The following is a 15,337-nucleotide window of genomic DNA, read 5'->3' on the forward strand; positions in this document are numbered from 1 at the left end:
AGCTCTGTGAACGAGCTATAGATAGAGAAATAAAAATATTCCATCCAAATATTCTCTGGCCTAAAACATCAAATATGTACCGTACATGTACTGAACAAGTATATAAAATTTAGTTATATTTAAAAAAAGAAGAAATCCATCGGGAGGGGGGAGGGGAGAGGGGGAGGAATAGTCATGTAGATATTGCCTCATAAATACTTTATCATTATGATACATTTCTTGTAATATTTTGTAAAAGTTTTCTTTACTTTTTGCCCCCCTGCTTCAAAAGAGCCATGGGGTTCAGTTCTAATTTTCTTTTTCTATCTTTGAATTCAATTAAGTGTACTGCCTTCCAACATGAATTGGGACCATGCACCATCTCCCTTGTTGTTACATGCCTCAATAATAAAACAAAGTGATATTATTTTCTACAGAAGTTATCTCTCTTATCAGAGGGACATTCCACCTTAATTTGAAATAATCAATAGGAGCTATACAATTTCCTGAATATTACAATTACTTTCATACGTTTACGCAGGTGGCCGAATACTCACCGAGACCAATTGGTTGATATTTTTAATATTAAATTTACATGTAGTTGCATTAAAAGGTTATACCGGTATTCCGATAAGAAAATGCTTAATGTTGAAATATGTGCCTATTTTTGGTTTTACACACAGACCCACACACAGACACCTGAGATTTTAGATTTTTCTCATAATAAAAGTATAACCCTATACCTAATACAAGGTACACATCGCCGCCATCTTAAATTTATTTAAAAATGTCACATCAGCTCATCAGCTGGAACTTTTGCTTGAAACTCATCGGTAAAATTATTTTGCGATCCTTTGCGTCTTAAGCTTCCGATCAGTTCTTCAACATTTATGGCTTACAACTGATTTAATCAAATTAGCGCATCACATTTGAATTAAATACCCCCCCCCCCATCAGCATCTACTGGTGACATTATTGTGTAACACTTTGGGTATTCCCTTTTAAATATAGCACTGATATGCTTATTCAAAAGTCGTCGATTTTCATTTCGATCACCATACAAGTTAAAATATGGACGTGGACAATATATATTATTATACGTTCATGTTAAATACTGAAATCTTATTGGTTTAGAAGTAGTTGGTAGTCTGTTCTATTACCCTCAGCGTTAGCAACACACTTGACAACGGGTAACATAACGAATTGTTACATGCGCGTAAATTATGTGCGTACGGTTCGCCGTAGAATTCACTTCATTTCTATATAAAAGAGGTAAAAATTTTCTTTAAAATTAAGACATTCAGTATAATTAAATAAATAGTGTCTGTTATGGAAGGGTAACTGTTGAAATTGACACCCCTCGAAAACCATTGTCAACCTCCACTTCGCGTCGGTTGATAATGGTTGTCGGTGTCAATTTCAATAGTTGTTACCCTTCCAAATAGGCACTATTTATATACTGTCAATTGTAACTTTTTACACGAAGTTTAAACATAAACATGTTTATAAATGCATATATTTTGAAATATTGACACAAACACCCAGTGCAAAGAAATTTTATTTACATAAAGTTAACAACTTCCGTCTACTCTACAGACATTTAAAACATATCTAAAGCAAAAGATGCAAATTAAAGGGTGATTTTGATAATGACAGATATAATACTCGTTTTGGTTGAATCTGTTGTAAGGCAATCTGTTTAAGGACCGATCTGAAGACAGAGAGGATCGTAAAAATAATTTTACCGTTGTGTTTAAAGCAAACATTTCAGCCGATGTGACAGTTTTAAATAAATCCAATATGGTGGCGATGTGTACATTATTAGGTAGAGGATTTATAGTTATTATCACGAGAAAAATATATGATGTCAGGTTCCTGTGCCACTGTGTAAATATAGTCGTTTATTGTCGCTATGTGATTCTGTTTGTATTTAGACAATCATGATGGTTAAATTATTTCCTTAAAATAAACTGCAGATACAAAAACTTCATGCGGAGAATTAAATAGCCAACTTTTAAAGATCTCTATTCGCTTATAGTGTATAGTGCACTTTGTTAACATGTTCTTTCCATACAAACGCCTTAGTAGAAGAAGTGAATAAAATAATTACGATGTTCTTCTTTAAAAAAAAAGGGGGGGGGGGGGCTCCAGAAGTTAGACAATGTCTATACAGTAGGGCCTGATATCCGGACCCCAGATAACGCTTCAGCTTACGCCGATTTGATTTGGGTACAGATTTTTTTGCTTCATTTATCCAGAATTCCGCGTTTTGTATCAGGACGGTCTGTTTTACCACAGAACACTGTTTTATTATCAATTTTGCTTCATTTAACCGAACGGTAATATTCGATGATATCCCGCTTAATACAATAGAAAGATAACGCCTGTCAATTGAGTTTAACATTTTGTTTACGTGCTAGACCCTCAAAAGTAGCCTATATAAACATTCTGACTTCCCAAATCACTTTCAAATTAACTACAGGGCTATTCAGACAGGATAAGTCACGCATTACGACACGTGGCTATGGGTATTTTTACCTGTGCGCCAGTCAGGTGTCATCGCTTTTTTAAACATTCCTTTATTACAAATAAATAAAGTGCCTATTAAATAAAGATAACTAGAAAGTCTTAAAAAATTTTGTGATTTATCTACCGTTTTCAATAGTTATTTAAAACGAATTGTGCTTTGTTAGATTAGGTCAAAACCGGAAGTACATGTAGAAAACAAAACGAAAGCATGCACGTCAACTCATGTGAACCTAGCAATTTTCTGATGTTAATTTTATCAATAAAATTGAATTTCCTTTAAGAATAAAAAATTAATTTTAAAATTTAACCAATTATTAGGGAAATTGGCAATAGGGAATTGAGCTCGATTCGGTTATTATTATTTTCCAGTAAATATTTCCTAACAAAATAACATATAAAGCCGGGTTCTTTAAATTTAAGAACCTACATTTAAACGGACAACTCTTATGTTTAGCTGTTTAGTATTGAAGGCAAAGAAAACAGTATCAACTCCAGGGGCCATTATAAACAAATACATTATCATTATTGACAACAATAGACCCATTTTAGATATTCGGACGCTTCAGCTATCCGGATGATTGGACTTGGTAACAAAAGCGTCCGGAGGCTCCACTGTAGTAGTAATACAAGAAAAAGACATAATAAAGAGATTTAGATCAAATCAAGTGATGTTGCTTTAGAATTAAACAAAATGGTACCGATATGTTTACACATTATATACGATGAACACAATGAAATACATTTTTCAGCATGCATCGCTAAAGAGTAAGATACTGTGGAATCATATAATTTCGTCGGGGCCAATTTTCGTGGAATATTTGCTTACTCGTTTGAATGTAATTTCATGGATGCGTCGGTTTTCAGTTTCAGTAGGGATCTAACTCTTTCATAATTAGGTTTAGTCAGGGATGTTAATTTGTGGGTGAGGGCTACCCACGAATACCACAAAAATTGAGCCTTCATGAATTCTAGTTATGCGACAGTAGTTGCGCGAAAAAAACGACCGATAAAAGTTTATATAATTATAAGTTCCAGACAACCCCTGAACAATGGATAAAACTTTTTTTCACAATAAGATTAACGTTTAAAACGTATTAACCCGCTTGACTTTTCATGTGTAAACTCTCTCATTTTAATAACTGATCCTGTGACTGTCAAGATTGTTTATTTTAGTTTATATCTTACATTTTGTTTTGGTGTGCAAATTTTAGTATACATTGTATAATGATATTTGTTAGAACTTAACATATTCAACACAACACATAATCATGCTTTTACTGGGCATAAACACTTGCAATAGCAACTAACATGTAAGAGAGATTTCAGAAGAAATATCTATCATGTTGGTAAATGTATATTTGTTTTATGATAAGACTCTTTGGTTTAATATGGTTCATTTGTTAAACTTTAAAATACCGTCGTAAAATATCACATTGCAACAAAAACATCTCAAAGGTTCAAATTGACAGCTAAAATTTAAAATCTAATTTAATACTTTAATACAGGTAAAAAGGAAGATGATATAGAAATTTCTTTGCTAGACTCACAAGGTTAGCAATTTAATCAAACTTAAGCGTTTTGTAAACTGGCTATGGAAATACGTATGTTTATATCGCATAATGAATGTTGCTTTTTTGTCACAATAAGATTAGCGTTTAAAACGCATGTGGGCATATCCATTATTTTAAGGAGTCTTGATGTGACCACTAAAACACATACAGCGAATGCTACATGTCTTATGCCAAATTTCAAGTTGATGGGTCTTAAAATAGCGGAGATATACGTCATTATTCTCTCGAAGTCGCCAGTTTATTTTTACTCGGACATTTACCTGTCCAAGGCTCACGATGGGATTTTGCCTATGACAACAGCATTATTGCAACAAGTCGAGAAACAATTGCACTAATCTTTGAAAATATTACATCAAACGCACGCTACTTACATACAAAAACTCCGATAAAATGCCTTCAATACTCTCCATACTGAACTTTTATTCTGCAATCACATTGACTTCTGACAGGGACAGCCGTTTTGAGGTCTTCGAGAAAGACTAATTCTGATTGGACCATCAGGGATATTAACCAATGAAATTGAGTTTAACATTAGCTATCACGATGGCTGGTCTGGTCAGAACGCAGGGGTGTTAAGGAAGCATATGGAATCTGAGTTACATGTAATTCCGTGAAATCACAAACCTTACTTATTATGTACATATTCAAATATCTAAGCAACGAAACGTAGACCAAAAACAAATAAAAAATACTGAAGACAATTTTTTTCAGAAATTAGATTGTATTACGTAGATTTACACATTGATGACGTCATGACTAAAAGTTGAATGTTGTGTGAATTTGATCGGAAAGCATTGTAAACATATTCAAAGTATAACTAATCTAAGAACTCTAATAAAGTATTGTGGTGTGATTTATTGAGAATTGATCATAAGAATACTTGGAGAGATGTTAGTTTTATCAATCATTCGCTAAAAGGTATGTAAATTTGCTTTTATTTCTCGGCCAGGCTTTCCTCTGTCGTTGTTTACGATATAAAAACCCGACTTGAACAACACTACCCCGTATTTATTGAACTTGATATTTTATACGTATCGATAGTTTAATCAATGCTTAAATTGAAAAGTGCTGCTAGAATCTCATGTTGTGTGTTGTTTTGATCCAACATACCGTTTTCCGTGCAAACGTTTTAAAAGTTGGGAAGGTTTTACGAGAGCTGGATGAATAGCTATTTAATTGAGAAGAACATAGGATTCTAGCAGCAGTTCTGATTAAACTGAGATGTTTTGCTTTCACTTGGTATGTTTATTTTAAATTGGAAACGGCGGGGTAGTGTTGTTCTATCTCATTTTATGTTAAGGAATATACGTAAGCTATTTATAGTTGTCACGTGATAATGCACCAATGTGGCAGTAACGTACTACTCGATTTTATTGCACTGACATCTATTTTAAAGGATAACATTAAGTTTTTGATCTTATTCAAAATAGTTATTTAGTTTCACGATTTTGAATATAGCAGTCAAAATGAGACGCTAAATTGCCCATATGCTTCCTTAACACCCCCGCGAAGTTAAGGTGGCTGCAGAATAAAAGTTCAGTATGGACAGTATTTAAGGAATTTTATCGGAATTTAAAGATGTAAGAAGCGTGCGTTTGATGTAATATTTTAAAAAAAATTAGTGCAATTGTTTCTCGACTTGTTTCAATAATGCTGTTGTCATAGGTAAAATCCCATCGTGAACCCTGGACCGGTAAATGTCCGAGTAAAAATAAACTGGCGACTTCGAGAGAATAATGACGTATATCTACGCTATTTTAAGACCCATCAACTTGAAATTTGGCATCTCAGACATTACCTTTTTGAAAAATACATTGCGACTGTTAAAAAATTAATTGATTTATTAGGCTTTTGAAGCGAGCTGGTAGTTTTTTTTATCTGGGTCAGAGTTCGACCCCTTTCTTTATTTATGGTTACATTGAAACTAATGTTAAAACGGGGTTGGCCCCTGTGCCCTGTATAAGTATCTCTGTTTCAAAACAAAATTTACAATATATATTTATTGCATGATGGTGAGGGAAAGACATGTATGAAGATTTATTCCCTCAAGAAAAAATCAATCTTCCCGAGGTATTCGCCCGAGAGAAATTTGTTTTTTTTCTGGGGAATAAATCTTCATATTCCCTAAACATTAATGCAATAAACTTTTTTTATACCAAGCAACATATGATTACACAAAATACGTTGATTTTAATAATGTTTGCCTTTTCAACAGGCGCAACATTAACGTCGTGATTGTTTGATTTCACATGTAACTGTCTCACTTTTCTTTCATAGATAATTAAGTTGGTTCTGAGATATAATGAGAATCATAATGATCAAGTATTTTGATCGAATCATATTTGTCTACATCGTATGCTCATATCGGCTTTTTCATTCCCATGACATCACCCTGTCACGTGACTTTCTAGACCAATCAGATATAATAGAAAAATCATATTGAGGTATAATAATAAATGCTGCATATCTGTATCTTCTTGGGCGGCATCTTTTCTCGTTTTCAACTATGTCTACTGAATATGGGCGGTGTATATACCCCCTCTGACTTGCACGATCATTCGTACCATGGAACGTCACATTGGCGCACGTTCCATCGTCCGATCACCTAGTCCCTCGCGCGTTCCTATCGTATTATCTTTCAACAGTTGTTTTCATTGTACAACAGTCGCATACAGATGCAAGATAAATCGCAAGATTTAATGCGTTTACATCACACAACGCTCGCTTAGATCGTGCGAAATTTGTACAAATACTTTTTAGCTCACCGAGACAAAGTCAGGGGGAGCTTATGATATACCCTTGGCGTCGGCGTCGGTGTCGGCGTCGGCGACCGGACCTGGTTAAAGTTTTTGTTGCAGGTCCTGTATCTAAGCTATTACTTATCCTATCTTCACCAAACTTGCATGGATGATGCATCTGGACCTACTTATGGACTGGAAAGACTTGGATGCTGAATCTGAGTCCTAAATTGCAGATGCTGGATGAGGTTATGGTTGTTGGACCAGGTTAAAGTTTTTGTTGCAGGTGCCCTTTGATAGCAATATCTAAGTAACTGCAGTTCCGTACTTCACTAAACTTGCATGGATTGTGTGTCTTATGATACTGATGCACCCGACAGGCTTGAGTGCTGAATCTGAGCTATTGGTTTCGGATGCTGGAGGAGGTTAAGATTTTTGGAGCTGGTTAAAGTTTTTCTTGCAGGTGCCCTTTGATAGCAATATCTAAGTTACTGAAAGTTCGTACTTCACCAAACTTGCATGGATGGTGTGCCTTATGATACTGATGCACCAGACAGGCTTGAGTGCTGAATCTGAGCTATAGGTTTTGGATGCTGGAGGAGGTTAAGGTTTTTGAAGCTGGTTAAAGTTTTTGTTGCAGGTGCCCTCTGATGGTTATATCTTAATTACTGCTGGTCCGTACCACACCAGACTTCCATGGATGGTGTGTCTTATGATACTGATGCACCAGACAGGCATGAATGCTGAATCTGAGCCATACGTTTCGGATGCTGAAGGAGGTTAAGGTTTTTAGAGCTGGTTAAAGTTTTTTAAACAGGTGCCCTCTGATGATTATATCTTAGTTATTACTTGTCCTAACTTCACCAGACTTCCATGGATTGTGCGACTTATGATACTAATGCACCTGGCAGGTTTGAATGCTGAGTCTGAGCCATAGGTTTCAGATGCTGGATATGGTTAAGTTTTTTGGAAGGTTTTAATTCCTAGTGCCCTCTGATGATGATATCTTAGTTATTACTGGTCTGAACTTCACCAAACTTGCATGGAGATGCGTCTTATGTATACTGATGCACCTGACAGGCTTGAATGCTGAATCTGAGCCATAGGTTTTGGATGCTGGATGAGGTTTAGTTTTTTTGGAACAGGTCACATGTTTTATAGATGATAGCTTGCTTAGTTGATTTAACTATATTATAAATGAAACGCAGAGGTTGCTTCAGATGCAGAGCCTGATCTCCATTATCAAGGATGCTAAAGAAATCTCCTACCTCACTCAAACCTGCTCGATAGATAGATGTGTTTGTTGATAAATAATATAACATGATTCCTATGATATAGTATTGTATGGTATGAAACAATATTGTATAATATGATACAATATAATATCATATGTAATATTATAAAAAGTTATATGATACGATATGATATTGTATAATTTTTTTTATATTTTATGCTGTGATATTGTATCATGATATCGTTATGTATAGTATTGTATATTATCATACAATATTGTATAACATTATATTGTATTATTAATTTATTATTTAATCACATGATACTATAACATCAGATATTGCAAAATATAATATTGTATCCTATGATACTATATTGTATATTCTATAATATTGTATCATACGATTTTGTAAAATATGATATTAGTTTCTGTAATATAGAATTATATCACAGGAAATTGTATAATATGATACTATTATATTATAAAATATCGTATCATACGATATTGTATAATATGATATTGGTTTATAATATGATATATTCTCACATTACATGAAATTGTATTGTATGATATTGTAAAATATATTATTGTATTATATGATACAATATGTATAATATGATATTGTTTTATATGATATTGTAATATGATATTGTAATATAATACTATATTGTTTTATATATTATGATATTGTATTATTTGATCATATACAATAACGTATAACACAATATAATGTCATATCATACATAACAATATCATATCTCATCATTGTTTATTATGGTATTTTATTGTATTATATGATATATGTTGTAAATATGATAGGATGCAATATTTAATTGTATATTATTGTATTGATTAACATATGAACATATGATTATCATACAATTTTTTAACAGATGATATACGATATTGTGTCAAAACAGAATCCATGAATATCCAAGATCATAAAGTATGATTTTCATTTAATATGATAAAGGTGGTCTCATAAAGGTGAAGTCTCATTAGGGTGATGTCTCGTCTCGGTGAGCTTTGTAATCTGTGATTACCTATGTTTTCATATGCGATTAGATCGGCAACAATTGACGATTCATTTCTAATTTTTTCGGTCGCACGAATATTTGGTCGCTTCTGCATCTCGCGCGTCCAATCACATCGTGCGCCAATTGTGAATGGGGCTTTAATTGTTGCCGAAATAATCGCTTGGTATAATAAAACGTTTATTGAATTATAGTTCAGGGAATATGAAGTTTTATTCCCCAGAAAAAACAAATTTCTCTCGGGCGAAGCCCTCGGGAAATATGATTTTTCTTGAGGGAATAAATCTTCATGCATGTATTACCCTCATCAAATTTTGTTCTGAAACAGAGATACTTATATAGGGTATATATACTAGTAGCAAAGCATGGCATATTAAGGCTAATAAGTCGTGCAATGATAGTAAAACGTTGCAAGATTACAGGAGACCCGTTGAGCAACAGTCTCACGGTCGCAAAGCAGACACATAAACACCAGCGATTTATCTTACGATCTTTATAATCGTGTATCACTCTTGCGAGTACACAAAACGTTGTAAAACGTTCGTACTAATGTCCATGCGTTGCACTGCGATAATTTGGATCGTGTTCGGTCGCGTCTGGATAGTGTGCATGTCCACTATTCAGAGGAGACTTGATGCGACCAGTCATACGTACGCAACGAATGCGAGTGCTCATGCAACGTAAGCGAGAGGACGTGCGAAGCGAAGCTAAAAAAATTCGATCGCAAATTGGTGTTAAGTGGTCGTGCGCCACTTGTGAAAGGGGCACTCGAGTCTACGACAGTACTTAAGTAGGACTTAAGTACATTCTTAGACGTAAGTCCATTACTGGAAGAGTGCTTAGCTATGACAATTTACCAAAATCTTAGACGGCCGATAGAGTCACTTAAAAAAGTAAATGATTCCAGAGTGTCTTTTTGGTGCTAGAACCATTATGACGTCATAATTGATCTGAAGAATTTTTTCCCCATACTTTACGGCTTTAAAGAAATTATGTAGAAAAGTAAATTGTTTCTTGATTTTCTATATTCAATCATGGGAAGAGTAATCCCGATACCTATATTCAATTTGACATCATTTTAAAGAGGAGGTCAAGAGCTTATTTAATTCTGTTTTTGGAGAGAATGTAGACATTTTAGGTATATTCTATTAGTCGAAAATGAACAAAACTCTGAATTTTGTTCCTTATTTTCTTCATATTTCATTGAAAATGACAGTTTAAAACATGATTTTTCATTGTGTTTACCATTTTAAGCCCCGGTACACTATATCAAACAAAGCTATTGTTATGAGGCATCATTAAAAGAATTTATATCCTAAATGTTATAAACCTGTAGGCACCTTTCTTTTAATAGATCTTGACCTTAAGTTTTGTTTGCACACAAGTTTTATTGTTAATCATTGCAGTTCAGCAATACATTGTATTAATTACACAATTTAACACAGAAATAATACCGGTATCTTTTTATTCACCAATATCAAAGATTTGGTTTAATTGATGTAGATATTTACAATGGTCGTAATGAACTGTTTTATATATTTTACATAGTATGCAAGTGGGCTATTGAATAGATTGTAAACACGTAATGGTAAGTTTACAAGAAGTACTTATGCCTATATTTTTTTTCATAAGAAGTAACTATGTATGTAAACTCGCAAAAGTTGAGAAAAATAAAGAAGGGCGTTTAAAAACAGAAAATCCCTCAGTGATTTTGAAGATATCGACTTGATGAAGACATTATGGTAAATGTTACATATGTTACATAATAAAATTTTAGCATGCTTTAAGTTATGAGACCCGGATCACTCGCGCGATCTTATCGCATTATCTTAAAAGACTCGCTTTCATTGTACAACAGTCACATATAAATATATCGCAGGATTTAATGGGTTTGCATCGCACAACGGTGAACAGTTTTCGGTCTCACGAATGTTTTGTCGTTTCTGCTCGTGCGTAAATTGTATAAGCAACTTGAAAAATGGCAAAGGCAATATTCCTTTGTATTCAGTATTAATCATTATTTGGCAAATATTCTATTTATTTGGGATTAAAGATCCGATAAAGTTCTTATAAAATGTTATCTTTTTTAGATACATAATTACATTGAACCTTCTAGCAGACTACAGATTATTGATGGTTAGATGAAAATAAGGCAGTATCTTTAAAAAGTAAAAAAAATATCAAATGTTTCCAAAAATGAACCCCGAAAGGAGTTTATCTAGAAAAAAAACTTTGAAACAAAACGAACATTAAATTCTATTTAACTGATGGTATCTTTCAAACGGTTTTGTTCACAATAGGATAGCAATGCTTAAATGCATCCCTCCGTCTAGTAGTATGTGCGTCAAATTTTTCGCTGTCTTTTCCAGAAGCATTTCTTGACAACCAAGAAACAAAAGCCCAAATGTACCTCTAAGGTGGAATAACCTTCTGATGAGAGAGACAAGTTCAGTAGAAAAAAGTCCTTCTTTGGTTTTGTTATCTCACAATTTATCGCAGGTATGTGGCAACATTGAGGGTGGTGCTCGACCAAAATATATTTTTAAAAAAGCTACATTTACTCAAATTTACATATTTAGTGATTGCTGAGCTCTCGATTATTGATTAATTACGGAATTGCCCATGGATTTTTCTCCGTTTTTCCCGATCATGATATTTTCCCCAAATTACGACATTTTCCCCGATAATTACATGTTTACCGATATAACAGTGGGCGCACAGCGGGTGTGACCGGTCAGCAGAGGATAGTTATTCCTCCTAGGCACCTGGGGCTCGTAACATAAAGGGAACTTAAGTTTAAGACAGTACTTAAGCATGACTTATGTACACTCCTAGACTTAACTCCATACCTAGAAGAGTGCTTAGCTAGCTATAGGACAACTTACCTAAAACTTAGACGGCCGGTATTTAGGCGGTCATTGCATTAAGGTTTTATTGTATTCATATACATGTAGCTTTATACTTACTAAACACATTTCTAATCCTCAAAAATATCGACTAACTTTAAGAAAAATCAACAATGATTGCAGATTTCACTTTGAGTACAAAAAGGTCACACGTACTAAACTACAATATTTTGGTAAAAATAATGCAAATTGTTCACAAGATATCAACTGTAAATAAAGTTCAAAGTATTTACTTCTGTCTATATTAACTGTAAAATTATTTACCGCATGTAACTAAATTGATGTCATGTTGAACAACCCAACCCCCCTTTTCACTCTACAAATATAAATAAATATCAATACATGTTCGTGATTATATCAAGACAATGAAGACTATAAATATTTTGCGTCTTAAAAAGTGACAATTAGATGCATATGAATGTTTAACATAATCTAGTTTTTCCGTACCACTTGCACGTAAAATTTTCGCTAACATGTTGACATCGTCTACTGCATCATGAGCAGTGTATGATTCAAAATGTTTAGCTAAAATTCTTGCTTATAACTGGCAAGTTTGGGTACTTTTGAACAAAATAATGACAAAGTATCCACAAATGCTAAGACATAATTTAAAAAAAATTGAAATTTTTTAAAAGTGCTTCTGATATTAAAACTGTTGCAACTTGTGTTCCATGAACTGTCATGCGTTCTCCATCCCAGGATATTCCTGTCGTCTGCTCAGCCTTTTCATTGATAGGTACCTTCGGGGAAACAAAACATGAAAACTTGGCATTGGTAGACATATCCTGTGCAGCAATCTGTGTTATGTGAGGAATTAATCCTCGCTGGACAGAAATAGACACCATTATACTGAGTTTAGAACGAACTACAAACGTGTATAAATGCATATACTTATTTGAATAAATGTAATATAATTTTAATACTTAACTCAAATATTCAAATAAAATTATGTATTCTTACTCAATCCAGTAGTTTCAAGATCAATTCCGACCCTATTTTCTTGAACATCATTCAGATGATCGACCTTTGCAAATCCTGGTTTTGGAACAGCTTCAGGAATGGTTTGAATGTCTACTTGGTCGGATAGTCCAACTTCTGAAGATATGCAGAAAGTTCTTATTATATGTAAAGGTTCCAACCCTACTGAAATCAATCCAAAACTAATGTCTGTAATTGTACTTTACCTGATTGATATGTATCTCCTTCAGCTGCTTCATTGGCGCCTTTTTGAGTGATCCTCTCCTGCTTCAATTCCAATCGCCGCCGCTTCTTCCCAGGCAACTGGGACCTTTCCTGTCGTTTTCCCTTTCATTGTCCATCTTTTCTGAGTATTTCTGAGTGTAATAACCAGGTGATAGAATGTGTTCTCTAAATATCTGAAAATATTTTATGTTTCATTAAAAATAACATCCATCATTATTCATAAAAAATTGATGCAATAATCAGACTAAGAAAATAAGATCTTCTTATATACATGATCTAGAAATATATGTCTTATCAATGGGTTAATTTTTGCAATTCAAAAAAAAATATACGTTAAGTGCTAAAATTGGAAAAATCTGTCAACAGTAAACTCAACAATAAACAAACATCATAACATTTAACACTTCTACCTCTGGCAAGTATTTTCGACCTTCATTTATTCATACTGCAGTAGCTTAACACGAAAATAAAGGCTTTCACTTTCCCCGTAATGTAGATGTTTAAGTGCTCGTAAAGTGACTGCTCGATTTGCATGTTCACATGGAGGTCTGTGTTGCTCTGCTTTGAAATTGTATTTCGTTTTATGGATTTTTGAGATGGTTCACGGTTTGTTATTGTCATTTTTTCATATAAAAATAAGCTTCGAATGAACTGATCCCTCATTTCAGGCAGGGCACAAACAATTATAAAACACCTGTTAAAAATTACAAGAAACTATACACATTGGTCAGATTTTAAGAAATGAGTTAAAAACTATGCCCCCCCCCCCACACACACACAAAGAAGATTAAGATTATTTTTTTCAAATATAACGAAATCCAATGTACTAGTACAGTACATGAACAATGTTTTTGATGTTTAAGGCGAAAGATTCTTTGGATGTAAAATTTAATTTCTCTCTTTATAGCTAGTTCACAGATCTTGGTAAATGCATTATAATTGAAAATAAAACATGACTTAAAGGAATCAAATAACACTTGAAAAATACAAGATTCTTTTTTATGTTAATTTTTTTCCCATCCTTCAGTATATACAAACATACAGGTAAATGGTTAAGTTGATCAATGGCTTTTTAATGATTCCATATATCATTTAATATTTATTCGTTTGATGAGATATCGGCGCTTCTGATTGGTTGAAAAATTTCTTTGATACCTGCATCAATAAAATTTTTGCCGGATCTACTTTTCTCAACTGCTCTGATCTAACACTATTTATAGAACGGTAATTTCCAAGATAAACAATGTCAACAAAATGTAAAGTTGCGTCTGTTTTATTGTCAGAAAACAAAATGCAACCTTGTGAATATAAAAACTTGAAAGTTTAACCTTCAAAAATAAATAAAACACATTGTTTGATTCACGAAATAGAAAATTAAGCGTCTTCTCATGATTTCGTCTGCTTGAGATCAATCAACATTTACAGCGAGGCTGGCTGTTCCTTTTTGCAGGAATATCATAACGAACATATAGGCCTATAAACTTTCACGGTAACACTGCTGTTCAAATTTGGTAACGATAATTTTTTTAATTTACACACGTAGATGATCGGTCATCAGAATAAGCGTCGTAAAGAAAAGCTATGAGTACTCAGTAATGCATCAACTCCTTCGGCGCATTTCAAGCGGCAGATATACCATTAAAGTACATCACTGGCTATCTAGTTACCACAGCGTTTACAAAAGTCGCTTATACATACTATTCTTTGTGGACATATCAGCTATTTTCGTCCACGATCGCCTTTCCTTGGATGGTTATGTCCAGTTGCATATTCCAGCGATCTCACATGAAAACTAGTTTTATTACGAGTTTTTCTGCACAGTGAATAATATCACAAGCTATCGCATGTATTTTCCTTTCGTTCTCAATTCAGCCGGTTCAGATTTTAACTCACTATTTGTGTTTAATCCATTAATTCAGCACAATAGCTCTGCTTCAGCTGAAGGCGAATCCATTTTGAATATTGTTGCTGTTGTTGTTTTGTATTCATACGCGCCGCTTCATTTACATTATTTACATTTCTGATCAATGACACTTCACATTTTTTTATTTGAAAATGTTTTATTAAATGATAAGAAATTTCTTAAATTCTAATGTTCCATGAACTAGGATAAAAAAGGTGGAGGTTTTTTTTTCTTTTTAGT

The sequence above is a fragment of the Magallana gigas genome, chromosome 3 (assembly GCF_963853765.1).
Source record: "Magallana gigas chromosome 3, xbMagGiga1.1, whole genome shotgun sequence".
In the NCBI taxonomy this organism is placed as follows: domain Eukaryota; kingdom Metazoa; phylum Mollusca; class Bivalvia; order Ostreida; family Ostreidae; genus Magallana; species Magallana gigas.